We start from the raw sequence: 10,429 nt of genomic DNA, 5'->3' as shown, positions 1-10,429 counted from the left end.
TTCATAGCGTTTTTTTGAAGGCTGCGCTATTTCAAATAGCGCGCTATTTTTTTCCTTGAAAAATACCCAATTAATCTTTGCATGCAAAGAATTAATGGACCTTGAAATCTGAACTATGATGGGGAGCAATCAAACTGAGGCTTATAAAATGGAAAAACTAAAATTTTGAGGTAAGCCCTATAAACCGAAAGGGAGGGAGTATGTGCATTAGTACCCTACCATTAGAACCAGAATGCTCACTGATAGAATAGAAACACACTATAGGCAATACATCTGCATTTACATTGTAGAGCGGACAAAATGAACTATCACAAGGTGTTCCACGGCTGCCTTCATCCCAATTAAGTTATCAGTGCCGGACATTCACAACGGCAAGACCTTGTGTTCTCAACGCCAGCTTTACCCTGCATATGTAATCAAATTTTTTTCAGAATGCAGAAACTACAAAACAACAGCAACTAATAATATGTCGAAAGAAAACCATGCTATTAGTGTGACTTGCTTACCGAGCAACCGCGCACAATTCCCAGCATGCACTTTGTCCTCTCAACATTCAGCTGTCTTTTCCCATATTTGATCCCAAAACTCTTCTCCCAAGAATACAAGGTGTAGAAATCAGACGCCTTCCCGAGCCAGTCAAAGCTATTTCCTAACACTGGAGTTATAACATTATCAGTCAGGTTTTCTACGAACCACCTAATCGCCTTCTCGAAAGCACTTACCGAGATGGGCAAGGTGTCCTGCTAGGGGCAGCAGCACCAATTCTCAGCCTACATCATTCACACCACTTCTGTCAATTACCTGAATCCACTAAACAACATGCTGCACATCCAACTAATAATCTGCATGCTGCTAGCACTGAGTCGCTTGGTTCAGAAAATTATTGATGATCTTACAACCATGTAATCCTATTTTTCTAAAATCAGCCATTCATGCTGGAACTATCTTGCATTTTCCCAACCTTTTATTCCAGCCGGGGGCCTGGGATTCATCTTTCAGTCGAAAGCCCAGAGGCGAGCTCTCCCTTCTCACCACCGCTATTGCAAGCATCTCCGAGATTTGACCTTCAGTGCTCACTAAACTGGGCTTCCCCTGTGCCACCTCCACCACCGTCCTCGTAGTGCCATTTGACGGCGACCCCGCCGGCACCAGTCTCTCCTCAACCTCCTCAATCAGACTGGATCTGAATCACCACTGTCCTCGTAGTGCCATTGGACAGAAAGCAATATTTCGCCACGGATCAGACAGTTTCACCGATTCCGATCGTGGCCTAGCTCAGCGAGTAGACGGATGTCTAGAACCTCGTCCCACCTGCCTCTACCATCTTTTTTAGATCGGAGAAACTATCTTATACCAGGGTATGTGCATGTGCGTGAATTTTGATTGCAGATTCCAGATGTTGATTGTAAAGTGTGCCAGGGCATGAGCGCTACTTGGTGATTAGGAAGGACCTGAGAGGAGTAGTCTAATTAACAGGAGTCAGTGCTACTTTAGGATCTGCAGCAGATGTGTGGACGGAACTGACAAGGTGAGTTCATCGGGCGGAGGGTTGAAGTCGAGGCAATGGAGGACTGAGCGCAGTGTGTGATAGGGCAGCCAGGTTAATTGTTTGGAGACAAGCTCAACTATGTCAGCCAAATAGGATTCAGATCCACTTCGCTCAAGGTTGAAAGGACCATCCTTATAGCCAGCCAGCCATACCTAGCAGCCTTGGCTCCACCACTCAACTATTTCAGTCAAATAGGATTCAGAGATCCACTTCACTCAAGGTTGAAAGGACCATGGTTATAGCCAACCAGCCCTACGTGCCTGGTTTGATCAATGTCTGTGACGGGATTTTGTGGAAGATGTCCTCCCGTTCGTCTTCCAGCTTGTTAGGAATAAGCAACTTATCTATACTAGCAAAAGGGTCCGTGCGTTGCAACGGAGAAAAAAAATACCATCTTCAATGGCGATGACCACATTATGTTCATATCTCATCGCATGATTTAAAAAATTTGTCCATAAATACAAGAAAATATTTCTTATTTTAATTTTATTCACAGTTCACAAGTTGAAACAACGTTCATATTATTTTTTTTAAATATCATGGTTGTCAAAAAACTTGGTAACTCAAAGAATTATTCTGAATTTCAAGAAACATTTTTTAAAATATACTCTAATATTCCGATCCACCCTGACAATTAATTCTTCAAAATTCACTCAGGTATATAATCTAAAAGACTCAGAAGCATTGTTGTTGAACTGCACACATTCGATCATTCGTGAACATTTTTACAAATTTGGGAATATTTTTAAAATCAAAAACATTTTTTACTATTTATAAATATTTTTGAAAAATGCCAAAAAAAATTATATTACGAACTATTTTCAAGTATTTTCTTGTGAATTGGCGAATAATTCATTTTTTGAATTATCAAATATTTTTTTATTTGCATTAAAGAAATTGCTCAAAATGATAGACTTTTTTTTATTCACGAATGTTTTCTCCAAAATTACGATTTTTTAATATGCAAACATTTTTAAAAAAATCCTGAACAATTTTTGAATTCGCAAACATTTTATGTTTTATCAAACATTTATGTAAATATAATTTTTTGAATTTCCAAAGTTTTATTGATTTATTTGAAATAGAAAAATAAAAAGGAAGAGATAAATAATAGTTGAAAAACTCAAAAACAGGCCCCCGCCCATGGGCTGGCCCAAATGGGTGTGCTGTTTATTTTCCACCGAGCAGAGCGTAGTATAGTTGGTGCCTATTGTTGGGCCGGCCCATGCGAGGGTTCCCTGCAAAACCTTTTTTATATGTTTTTTTAAACTTAGGTGTATGCTACAGGTCAACTGGCTACCTTGATTAGAATTTGATTATACGAAAGGGGGTTTTATGTAAAACTGGAAAAAAGGTTCATAGTCATTTAAAAGAGGGACTCGGGTTAGTTCGGATAAAATATAGGTTTTTTTTGCAAAACGTAAAATAATGGTTCGACTTGACTTACAAAAGGACTGCGGGTTGAATCCTCAAAAACGGAGGGGCATTTTCACAAAAGTGCCACGACGGACGACAGAAACACTACGTGCTTTATTATTATTATTATTATTATTATTATTATAGGAAGAGATACATGCAAGTTTACTTTTCGATGTTCAACACCTCTCTTTTCTTCCATTCCTTCCTTTACAATAACTGCCACAACACCCTCTTCCATCTACAAAGTGTCCCCTTCTTTCCTTTGACCGGTTGACCCGTAATAAGATATAAGGTGGGTGCCTTGGGTGGCAAAAGAGTTATGTGAGAAGGTGACTGGTCTAATTGCAAAATGAGCATTCAAGAATTTTTTTTGTTGTGCTGACTCAAGTGCTTGAACCTTGCATGACGAACAAGTGCTTGAACCATGCATTGTGAAGGATGATTTCACCGTGCAATCGACACCAACAAAAGCCTACAAAATTCTAGGTGAGAGATTTTTCCAGTTACTCATCTAGATTCCGTCAACCTCCTAGACGTTGTCCATCATTGTATTGTTGTTGTTGACCGCACACACCATGCTCCGTGGCTCCGTGCAATCCACGGACATGAAACAGATGCCAGCCGATCCTAGGGATGTATCAGTGTTGCACGCTATAATTCATTGCCAGGAGTGTTCGTGAAGCAGAAATATTATTATATGGAACAATAAACTATCTTGGCTTATGGACATGTGGTTGCCACTATAAGGCAGACGTAAATCAAGTTTTGGGAAAAAGACAAGCGGGAGCCCACATACCATCACACGTACTCAGCGTGGATGCCGCTGATGTCTCCAAGGGCAGAGGTGATACTATCCGGTCTCTCATGTTGTAGACACCAGAGTCGAGAAAGGGATTCTCACGACTTGTGTTTCTACACGAGTCCCAGGACATGGTATCATTTTTGGACACGAAGTAAATGCAGTCTTCTTGAACTCCGGTGCGGCCACATTGGTTGCCCGCAGCAGCAGGGACCGACTCAGAGCAGCTTTGGCTGACGGAGAGTGCACGCCCCATCAACGTACTGACATCCCTCCATTGTCCATCGCCGCAGCTCAGGTCTGCCGCTTCGTAGACATGGAACTGGTAAGTCCATGGCTGACATATTGTTGCTGGTATAATGGTAGTTAGTTCCACCCTTAGTAGCTGATTTCCGGCCACGACGAGGTAGTCCCGTCGTATGTGCATGTCAGGGCCATAATAATCACCGTTCCATATATGGTCGAGGTCATGATCTTCAGGGCTCGGGTCAGTGTTTTGCGTATGCAGCAGATGTTTGTGATGTGCGGATCCCCGGCGTCCAGGACATGTAGCTCCTCTTCTCTGGTAAGGACATATAGCTTCCCTTGGAAGAGTGCAATGTCGGCGATGGATTTGTGCGCACGCGACGTCCACGCCATGCATGTTGTGCTAGCCCCTGCTGCCAGGTCGCCGCCGCCGCGAGTATACACGGCAACCCACGAATTGTCTAAAACTGCAACGAGGTGATCGGACACCACCACCTTGCTGATCGTGTGTCCTGAAAACCAGAACCGTGGCTCAGGAAGATCGACGGTCGCAGCGGAGGAAGGGCACATCAGGGAGAAGCTGCCGTCTTCATGCATGAGGAAGAGCGCGCCTCCGGTTGAGAATCCGGAGAAGACGTCGTCTGGGACGGGCAAACGGTAAACGGCGTCGTCGGGGAGGCTGAGGAAGGTGCCGTCAGGGAGGGCTAGCCAGGGGAGCAGCGGCGGCAGCGGGTGCTGCAGCCTTTGCGGCCGAGCGCCATACGCGACACACAGCGGGTAGGCGGACGCGGTCGGCGTGCGACGGAAGCCGCATGAGCACGAGGCCCAGCAGCTCTGCCGGGAGATCCGGCCATGGAGAGCGGCGGCGGGAAGAGCCAGACGCGGCCATCAAGATCGTTTATTATTAGGTGTGCTTGGGTCGGGTGCGCTTGTGTCATTCATGAACAAAACGGTTTTGAACTGCGGGTTGAATAACAAAAATTACAGATTTTTTTTTATATAAAAATGTCGTGGTGGATTTTCCGACAGAATCAATAGCCTCTTTATTATTAGGTATAGATTGAAGGCCCAAGGGGCATATATATTACACATGACTTGAGGTGCAAGGAAAGTAAACATAGACTAATAAGGACTCCTAGACTAATACTAATAGACTAACAAGGACTTCTAGACTGATACTAATACTTCCTAACACCCCCTCAAATGCAAAGCGTATGCAATAGCATTGCATTTGAAGAAGTGTAATACTAAAAAAAACAATGATAATCCAAATCCGCGTCTTGAGAGTGTCGTCGTAGTATGAAGAGTCTTCAAAACTTATCGAGTCGCCGAAGGAGTGAACGAAGAGATGGCACATCAGAGGTAGACACCGCATCACTTGAAGATACAACATAAGTATCAAGAAAAGGTGGGTTGTTAAAAGAAGATGGCACATCAGAGGTAATAAAGCATTGCGCGGAAAAATCATAGTCCAGGACAACCGTCGGCGAAAGAAGCTCGGCGGATAAGGCACGATGGACGTAGATCGACAATGCAAAAGAAGTCCATACAATCCTATAGAAAACAACAAGGACAAGTAGGCCACAAAAGTTGCATAGAAAGGATCAGGACTGGAGAAAGGCTGACGGACTAAGATATGGTGGACTCGCATGGCATGAGAAAACACAAAATATCAACGGATTTGGTGGACGCAGCGGAAAAAATAGAAAACTAGAAAACAACTAGCGAGAAGAGCATGCAACACCAAACAAGGTGCATAAGCATGCAACACCGGACAAAGGAGGTAGCTACGGGAAAGAGCTAACACATGAAGCGGCAAGTATGTAGGAAAGCAACACGTGGTAACAACAGGAGAGTAGAACGCTGGTTACCACACAGCCATGCAAGCAATGTGGTGTCAGCGAAAGAAGGAAAAATATCCAGAACATCGTGCCATCTTTTGTGAGAAGTCAACCATCTGGCTAAATCAGCAGAAGCCGGCCAAGTGCAGTACGCTAGAGGCCAGAGGGCGTTGCGCTGGCTGGTGCAGTGCGGGCGAGTTCCTGCAGCGAGCCGGACGGAGCGCTAGTCATCAGGACTTGCGGGAGGATTTGATCTGCCGATCTGGCCAGCGTTGGTGCTCCTCTGGATCCGGGGGTGCCTCGATCTGCCGGGAGCGGGGCGTTGACGCGAGCGGGACGCGGAGCAGCGACCTCGATCCGGACAGGAGCGAATCGGCCAGGAGCGAGGCGGGGAGCAAGATTCGCAGCAAGATCAGAGCAGCCAGCGGGAGATCTTCGAGGGAGAGCAGCCGGATCCGCACGAGGGCTGCAGATTGTGTTGGGGAACATCGCATGGGAAACAAAAAAATTCATACAAGCACGAAAACCTATCATGGTGATGTCCATCTACGAGAGGAGATTTGGATCTATGTACCCTTGTAGATCGCACAGCAGGAAGCGTTAAGAAACGCGGTTGATGTAGTGGAACGTCTTCACGTCCCTCGAACCGCTCCACGAACCGTCCCACGAACTGTCCCGCGATCCGTCGCACGAACCGTCCCGCGATCCGTCTCATGATCCGTTCCGATCTAGTGCCGAACGGACGGCACCTCCGCGTTCAGCACACGTACAGCTCGATGACGATCTCCACCTTCTTGATCCAGCAAGAGGGGCGGAGACGTAGAAGAGTTCTCCAGCAGCGTGACAGCGCGTCGGTGGTGGTGATGATCTACTCCGGCAGGGCTTCGCCTAAGCTCGGCAGAAATACGATCTAGAGGAAAAACTGCGTGGTATAGGGTCGAGCAGCACGTGGCAAAGTTGTGTCTCAAAAACCCTCAATACCTCTAGTATATATAGGAGGGAGGGAGGGGAGGATGCAGCCTCAAACCCTCAAGGTTTGGCCGAAATTGGAGGTGGAGGAGTCCTACTCCAATCCTGCTTGGAGTAGGATTCCACCTTCCCACTTGGAAACTCTTTCCACCTTGTGTTTTTTCCTTCTCAAACCTTATGGGCCTTAGTGGGAACTTATTCCAGCCCACTAGGGGCTGGTTTATGTCTTCCCATAGCCCATGAGACCCCTTGGGGCGTGACACCCCTCCCGATGGTCCCCGGCACCCCTCCCGGCACTCCCGGTACACTACCGATGAGCCCGAAACTTTTCCGATGACCAAAACAGGACTTCCTATATATCAATCATTACCTCCGGACCATTCCGGAGCTCCTCGTGACGTCCTGGATCTCATCTGGGACTCCGAACAACTTTCGGTTACCAACACCTATAACTCAACTATACCAAAACATCACCTAACCTTAAGTGTGCAGACCCTGCGGGTTCGAGAACTATGTAGACATGACCCGAGACACTCCTCGGTCAATATCCAATAGCGGGACCTGGATGCCCATATTGGATCCTACATATTCTCCGAAGATCTTATTGGTTGAACCTCAGTGTCAAGGATTCATATAATCCCGTATGTCATTCCCTTTTTCCTTCGGTATGTTACTTGCCTGAGATTTGATCGTCAGTATCTGCATACCTATTTCAATCTCGTTACCGGCAAGTATCTTTACTTGTTCCGTAACACAAGATCCCGTGACTTACACTTAGTCACATTGCTTGCAAGGCTTGTGTGTGATGTTGTATTACCGAGTGGGCCCCGAGATAACTCTCCGTCACACGGAGTGACAAATCTCAGTCTTGATCCATACTAACTCAACGGACACCTTCGGAGATACCTGTAGAACACCTTTATAGTCACCCAGTTACGTTGCGACGTTTGATGCACACAAGGTATTCCTTCGGTGCCAGTGAGTTATATGATCTCATGGTCATAGGAACAAAATACTTGACACGCAGAAAACAATAGCAATAAAACGACACAATCAATATGCTACGTTCATAGTTTGGGTCTTGTCCATCACATGATTCTCCTAATGATGTGATCCCATTATCAAGTGACAACACTTGTCTATGGTTAAGAAACCTTCACCATCTTTGATCAACGAGCTAGTCAACTAGAGGCTTACTAGGGACAGTGTTTTGTCTATGTATCCATACATGTATTTGAGTTTCCAATCAATACAATTATAGCATGGAAAATAAACGATTATCACGAACAAAGAAATATAATAATAACTAACTTATTATTGCCTCTAGGGCATATTTCCAACAGATTGGATCGGGAGGGCGATTTGCGGCGCCCGAAAAAAAATAACCTAAGCTCTAAGACCATGTTAGGAATAAGCAACTTATCTATATTGAAGACCCAAGGGGCATATATATATTACACATGACTTGAGGTGCAAGGAAAGTAAACATAGACTAATAAGGACTCCTAGACTAATACTAATAGACTAATAAGGACTCCTAGACTAATACTAATACTTCCTAACACGGCTGACCCTCCTTTACATCTTCCCCAGCAGGGGTGGTCTCCTTGGCATATGCCTTCGGTTCAGGCCTGCCTGATTCAGGTTGGTGTTTGTTTACATCAGGATCTGCTTTTGACATCAAAAGAACATAGGAGGTAAGAGATGTCTGCAACGTAAAATATACTACTCCTTTAGTCTGGAGTGCCAGATACATCCATTTCAACAACAAGTAATTCCGGACGGAGGGAGTAGAAGATAACCCGCCCATTGCCACGGGATGGTAGATTGAAAGCATGGATAATTAGGTTGATGACGTGAATGTGAGAATTAATTATCATATGGTGGCAAATGATTTGTCAGCCATGCATGATTTGTTGATGTGGAAAGGGTTTGCATGCATGGACAAAATAGTTAATGGGATGGTAGATTAATGATGTGGCAGACATGCATGGTTTGTTGATGTGGAAGCATTGTATGCTCAGGAAAAATAGTTAATGGGTTGTAACAATTTAAGAATAGAAGATTCCTTACTAATAATGCTAGCATACCTTTGACTGACTTTGGTATTAGAATTGGTCTAGGCTACTCGAACAAAGCGGAGATTGCAGCTACTTGAATCAGCCCTTTGCGGTGGCTTTACAGCTTCAGTGGAAGACTTTCGAGACGGCTTTGTAGCAACTGGTGGAGTTGATAAATTTTAGGCATTTAGGTTCTCAAAGTTGGCAGCCAATGCATTGAATGCTGGCAATGTTCCTCTAACTCTTGCATGCTCAGGATTGCAAGACGTAGTTCTCCCCTGGGATCTATCAGGTATACTGTATCTTCCGGTGTGCGATGATGGTGTTGGTCTTCTTTTAGGCTTCTGCCAATTATGTAACCAAAACTTAAACTTATAAGAAGGAATGCATATGCTATGATCATACATGATACAAAGTGTCCAACAAATGCTCAAATTTTACATCTGATGATAGCATTTTTATCATGGCATCTATGTGGTATTGGCTTAACTAGGAAAAAATAGACAATCAAATACATGCCAATGGCATCACAAGGTTATCACAGTTAGTAATGACTAATCAGTACCACCAATCGACAACCTTCCCTATTAACAATGTTCCAATGAAGAAAGCTGCAATAACCTGGGAGAAATATACAGCAGCTACACTGGATATGCAGACCCAGTCAAGCTCACCTTTGATCACAACCATCCAATAGAGCAGGAATTCAGGATGAGAGAAAATTTAGGAGGTTCAAAAGGAATTCAAAAGCTAAAGAAGTCTTACATGTCTTATTGGTTTTAATCCAACCTTCACTATAGACAGCTTCCTTTCAAATGAGTTACCATGCATCTGAATATAAGATAAAATGCATGAGGTTAGCCCTGAAGCTTACACTATATAAAAAACATACGAACCCACAAGGAAAATGCTTACAGCTGATTTTCCAGTGATGAGCATTGTGAAATATTGGTGCTTGCTTCCTTCAATGATAGCATAAAGCGGTGTTTCTCGTTGTAAATTTTCCGTGAGAACGTAAAGTTCGAGAAATCTCTGGCAGAAAAGGAAGCTTTATGAATCCAGAGTGAACTGCAAAAATGAAATTCGCCTTTTACATATACAGAAAAAAAACATGAAATTCTCACATACCTCTCCAATGCTCAAAGCTTGTGCTCTTATTTTTGTGTCCACATGTTGTCCAGGCCATATAAAGACACATGAATGACCGTAAAAAAGCATATACGTCCTTCGTCATCATATCATCTTGTGTGAAGTTGAATATCTCTGTAGCCAAACGTCTAACGTCTTCGAAGGGTGGGGGAAAGGCTGTGGTCTGGTTGGGAAAGGGTGCGAAGAGGGGTCTCGAGGTTGATTTTTGTAGGTTTCCAGGTTTCAGGGACAAGCCACCGACAATTTCCAGAGGAGAGGAAGAAATCGCCATTGGAGTAGCCTATGGCAGATTTCGGGAGAGGAACACGCATAGTGGAGTACAGACTGGGTTGTTGGTTCATGTTTCATTAATCGATCAAATCTTCTGCCCCCCTTCACCCTGTTTTCATATCCACCA

The 10,429-nt window shown here is 44.4% G+C and overlaps 1 pseudogene; it reads right to left on the bottom strand.

Moving 5' to 3' along the window:
* Positions 1-341: 341 nt before the first annotated feature.
* LOC123401935 lies at positions 342-4,902 on the bottom strand (annotated as a pseudogene).
* Between the last annotated feature and the right edge of the window lie 5,527 nt (positions 4,903-10,429).

Source organism: Hordeum vulgare, chromosome 1H, assembly GCF_904849725.1.
Source record: "Hordeum vulgare subsp. vulgare chromosome 1H, MorexV3_pseudomolecules_assembly, whole genome shotgun sequence".
NCBI classification, from domain to species: Eukaryota; Viridiplantae; Streptophyta; class Magnoliopsida; order Poales; family Poaceae; genus Hordeum; species Hordeum vulgare.
The sequence above is the reverse complement of the archived record's forward strand: the minus strand, read 5'-3'. Positions and strand labels throughout refer to the sequence as shown.